Source organism: Nicotiana attenuata, chromosome 3 (assembly GCF_001879085.1).
Source record: "Nicotiana attenuata strain UT chromosome 3, NIATTr2, whole genome shotgun sequence".
Classification (NCBI taxonomy): domain Eukaryota; kingdom Viridiplantae; phylum Streptophyta; class Magnoliopsida; order Solanales; family Solanaceae; genus Nicotiana; species Nicotiana attenuata.
Window position 1 is genome coordinate 45,367,755 of NC_031991.1, and position 5,642 is coordinate 45,373,396.

The 5,642-nt window shown below is 36.3% G+C and overlaps 1 long non-coding RNA gene across 2 annotated transcripts; it reads left to right on the forward strand.

Moving 5' to 3' along the window:
- On the forward strand, window positions 614-4,807 carry LOC109224628. Of its 2 annotated transcripts, none has more exons than XR_002067738.1 (3): window positions 614-1,124; window positions 3,437-3,498; window positions 4,556-4,807. It is a non-coding gene; the product is annotated as an uncharacterized LOC109224628 (long non-coding RNA). The 2 variants fall into 2 exon arrangements; XR_002067739.1 differs by having other exon boundaries at window positions 614-1,114.

Below are 5,642 nucleotides of genomic sequence, written 5' to 3' on the forward strand. Positions count from 1 at the left end.
TCACAGGATATGTCATTAAGCTTGGTGATTCTCTAATCACATGGAAGTCAAAGAAGCAACAAACAGTTAGTCGAAGTTCAGCAGAAGCTGAGTATCGCAGCATGACAGCTAGTGTAGCAGAAGTGGTATGGTTAGTTGGGTTGCTGCAAGACTTAGGTGTGCCTATCTCCAGACCAATCCAACTTCATTGTGATAGCAAAGCAGCTATCCAAATTGCAGCAAACCCAACATTTCATGAGCGCACCAAGCATATAGACATTGATTGTCATTTTGTCCGAGAAAAGGTGAAGGAAGGGCTTATTGAAACTAAATACATTGCTACACAAGCTCAGCTTGCAGACCTCCTCACTAAAGGTTTAGGAGTTGGGCAGCATCAGCTTCTCCTGTCCAAGCTAGGAGTGCTCAATGTCTTTCACCCTCCAGCTTGAGGGGGAGTAATAGAATGAGAAGCAACTGAGCAGTTAAAAGACCAGTGAGCTGTTATTTGTGATTAATGAACTGTTAATGAGCTGTTAAGAAGTTAGTTACACAAGTTAGTTAGGAACGTGAGGTGCACGTGTGAGAAGTAAGGGAATTGTATATAGCTGGGTTTTCAGCTCATTTCTACAATAATGAAAACAGATCTTCTTCTCTTCTTCTTCCTCTCTAAGAACTTAGGTTCAGATCTCATTTGCATGGCTCAATTTCACACCTCCTCCTCCCAACTCATGCAAATGGGATGACATCCTTTGACAACAATCCCGTTCAAAGCATTAAAAAATACCCTAAAGAATAATTTAGGTACACATGAAAAATTCAACAATCACTATATGGAATATTGAATCTTGCAAAACTAGCTATTCAGACGACATTCCTTTGGTGTTTGGTGTGGTGCACGGTGCACCAAAATACGGGAAGGACAAATCACATGCAGTAAGCGTAATCACAGCAACAGAATTCGCTGTTTTTATGTCAATGTTCTCACAACCATTTATACGATTGTTTCCACCAAATTAACAGCTGTTTAACAAAGTAGAAAACACCACAGAGCATGCGGCCAAGTGATTCATTCTCAGCAGTTTGGCCACAATAATACGCCGATGGACCACAAGTCAGGACCAACTTGCAACGTTAGGTGCTTGCGGGTCCATTCTCTATCTTTCTTTCTCCTTCTGTCCTTTTTAAGAATTTAAGTCATATCCCTTGATAATATAAAGATCTTTTATATGGTTAGTGTAGCTTATATATGGTAAGTTAGTTATTATTTTTACCAGATTATTAATTGACTTTATATAAAAATATATTTATATTATTTTTATAAAAGATTTTAGGATTAATTATTTTAAACACTCCTGTAATATGACTCAATTTCGGATACATCCATTATATTTTAAAATCAAACACTTATACTTTATACTCCCTACACTACAAGAATTATACGCTTACAGCCCCCTATGAGGTATATCCTATATTATACAAGACAGATTAAAACTATAAATAACAAGATTTTATGTATTATTTTTTAGGAAATTTAGAAAAGAGTATGAAACATTTTTGAAATATGTATCTTCTAAAAATCTTAAATAAGAAATTAATACAAATTACTTAATGAGATGACTTGAACTTTACATATTTTAAAAAATATTTTTATCTTTCGGAACTCTTAAATATAACATTGTTATTCTTATTTTTTCTTAAACGTTAAAACCTATTATATAATGAAACAATGAAAAGTAAATTTAAGACAACAATGAAGCAAAAGAATAAATAACCAAACCACAATGAAAATGCCAAAAAAAAAATTATTTTTAATTTAATTGTGTTTTATTAATTATATTTTAATATACTTAGTTATAGATATATCTCTAGGGGGGTGCATATATGTGTACGATTTTCATAATATATGGGGTATAAGTGTTTGATTTTAAAATAATGTGATGAGCCGATATGTTATTTATAGTTTTAACCCTCAATTCTATATTTCGAAATCCCGAATAGCTCAGTTTAGCCTTTCTCGACTTGTGTGCGCAGTTCGTATTATTTTTCGTAAGGTTTTTATGTAAAAAATTGATTAAAATGTGAAATCGTGCCGTTAAACTCATTTGAGTTGACTTCGATCAACGTTATGAGCAAACGGACCCTGATTTGTATTTTGACGGTCCCGGTGGATCCGTATCGTAATTTGGGACTTGGGCGTATGCCCGGAATCAAATTCGGAATTCCGTAGCTTGATTTATCGCAATTTGTTGAAAATTTTAAGTTTAAAGGTTTAAAGAATTCATAAATTTGACCGAAGTTTGACTTTGTTGCTATCTGGTACGGATTTTGGTTCCGGAACTTGGTACGAGCTCATTACAGTATTTATGACTTGTCTACAAAATTTGGTGCAAAACGGAGTTGATTTGACGTGATTCGGACGTCCGATTGTTAAAACGAAAGTTCTTAAGTTTCATTGAAAATTTCATTCGTTTTGGTGTCCGAATAGTAGTTCTAGGTATTATTTTGGTATTTTGATCGCGTGAGCGAGTTCGTATAATATTTTTTGACTTGTGTGCATGCTTGATTTAGAGCCCCGAGGGCTCGGGTGAGTTTCGGATAGGCTACGGATGTTTTTAAACTTAAGGAAACGCTGGTTTAGCTTCTGGTGGTTTCTGGTGTTTTTTAATTCGCGATCGCCAAGAAAGTCCCGCGACTGCGAAGAGTAGTTTGGGACACGGGAGGAGATTGTTCTTCGTGAACGCGAGGTTCTGGTTGCGAACGCGAAGTGAAGGGGGCTTTCCCTTCGCGAACGCGACTGTTCCTCCGCGAACGCGAAGTAGTGTGGGCTTGGGGTAGCTGGGTTGGTGTGCTACGCGAACGCGAACTCTTGGTCGTGAACACGATGGTCAGGGGGAAGAACCATCGCGAGCGCGGATCACTTCTCGCAAACGCCTAGGCCACTTTGGCCGCTGTGCATCGCGAACGCGCCAGGTCCTTCGCGAACGCAATGAAGACCTGACGCACAGACCTTAAAACATTTCAATTATGGGATTTCACCAATTTTTCACCATCTTTCCGTTAGAGCTCGTCCTAGAGGTGATTTGGAGGAAAAATTTTACCACCCTTTCATAGGTTAGTGTACTTCAACTTATTTTCTTCCATTTTCATCATCACACATTAATTTTTAGCCTTAATCTTCGTTCTTCCATGGTAGAAAATTAAGGATTTGGGAATAATTGGGGATTTTTACAAATTCGGGATTTAGACCTCAATTAGGGTCGAATTTCGAAACTAATTACATAATCGAGCTCGGGGGTGAATAGATAAATGGGTTTTGGTCCGAATCTCGAATTTTGACCAAGCGGGCCCGATGTTGACTTTTTTTGACTTTTGGGACAAAAATGTAAAAATCTTAATTTTATGTATTGTAATTGATTTTCCTAGCATTATTTGATGTTATCGAGTCGATTTTGGTTAGATACGATTGGTTTGGAGGAGGATTCTAGAAGAAAGGCCCCGGTGAGTTGATTGCGGAATGAGGTAAGTGTTGAGTTAACCTTGATTTGAGGCAATTAAAAACCCTTGAGTTATGTGCTATGTGAAATTCATGTGTTGCGGCGTATATGCGAGGTGACGAGTGTATATACGCTTCCAAAAAACTTGTTTTCCTCTTTCTCCGCAATTCATTAATTATTTCATTTCATGCCTTAACTGTTACATGCTTTAGATGCTTCCCATGCCTTTATTTGCTACTACTCACTTATCATTCTCGTGTTGAAAATGTTAAATTCTCTCATACTTCCATGATTTACTGCTGCTTGCCTTAAATGACCTACTTGTACCCTTTAGTTGTCATTTCTTTGATTTGTCTTACTATTTATTATTAATCATAGTGAATTCTTAATGTGAGAAGAGATTTCCTTTCTAGTTCTATTTCATATCCATTAATCGTAGAGAACTCTTGTGATTTGAGTTGTTAAATTAATTACACTTATTGATTAATTCATATTGTACGGTGGGATCGAGTTGCGCACCGCAACAGGTGAAATAAGAATGGATCGATATGGCGAAATAAGAGTGAATTTATATTGAGATGGTGGGACCGGATTGCGCACCGCAACAGGTGAAATAAAGGTGGATTGATATGGTGATATAAGGGTGAATTATGATATTGATTCTGATTATATGGTGGGATCGGGTTGCGCGCCGCAACATATATTTATTTATTATTATTGATATTATTATGGTGGAATAAGGGAGAATTGTGTTGTACGACGGGATCGGGTTGCGTGCCGCAACAGTTTATGTGATTTACATTCCTTGTTGTATTGTGTTGGCTTCGATACTTTCATACGAGACTCTAAGGATTGGTATTTCTGGCATTTACTGGATGTTTTTTCGGAGATTGGGTTACTATTATGTGTTAACTGCTTTAATTCATTTCCGCATTTTCTTTCCTGCCATTATTTTATACTGCGTACAGGTTATTATAAGTGACTGCCTTAGCCCCGTCACTATTTCGTCGAGGTTAGGCTCGGCACTTACAGAGTACATGGGGTCGGTTGTAATCATACTACACTCTGCACTTCTTGTGCAGATTTTAGAGTCGGTCCCAGCGGCGGTTCATAGATTGTTCGGGTCGGCTATTGAGTGGAGACTTGAGGTACAGCTGCTCGGCGTCCGCAACCCCTAAAGTCCCCTTTTTCTTTAACTTAGCTGTGTACTTTTCCTCAGACACTTTTATTTTTATTCGGACCTTTATTTGTACTATTCTAGTAGCTCGTGCACTTGTGATACCAGATTCGGGATTGTATTAGATATTTCAGTTGTTATGGTTTTTCGCACTTTACCTCAGATTTATTGCAGTTATTTCAGCTTCTTTATTATCATTTAATCTGAACGGTTAAAAATAGATAAATTATTCTAACGCTGGCTTGCCTAGCAAGTGAAATGTTAGGCGCCATCACGGTTTTGATGGTGAGATTTCTGGGTCGTGACAAATTCATAGGGATATATTCGAAATAGAGTACTATTATACCGAGTGTTAAATATAACTAACCCAAGATTTTATTGTAAAAATATTTTTATGTTGTCACTGCATAACTTTTTTCGTAATTAAATTAAGCTTGCCGAGCAATTAGAAAAAAAAAATGTTTGGTTGATTATATTCCCTCTTACGTAACATTATTTGATGTGGACATCATAAATTATTTTTCTATATAAAAGCTAGTAGACAGCCTATCGTTATCAACCATTAATTGTTAAGCTCTCACTTTTCTTTCCACAATACAAAGTAGTTATCGGTGCTTTTAGTGGAAAATGTTGATAGGAAAAAGAACGACTGCCTTAGATTAACCCTCAAACGGATACTGATATTTATCAAGTCATTCACCCAGTACACTTCAACAAAACTTGGGTCATTATAATTAAAGAACTAGCACAAACTTCATTAACTAGGATTTTTCAACATAAGATGTGCCGGACACAAAGAAAATGCCAAAGAAAAGAAAGTTTGTTAATGGATTGTAATTAGTCAAACTAATTTAAATCTGTTAAAATTCCTTTTCAACTGAAAATAATTTCAATAAGGCATTAACACCTTGGAAAATAAAAATTGTAAGAAGAAATTTCATTTTCATAATTGAAATAACTAACAAATTATTTAAACTACAAACTTCCTATAA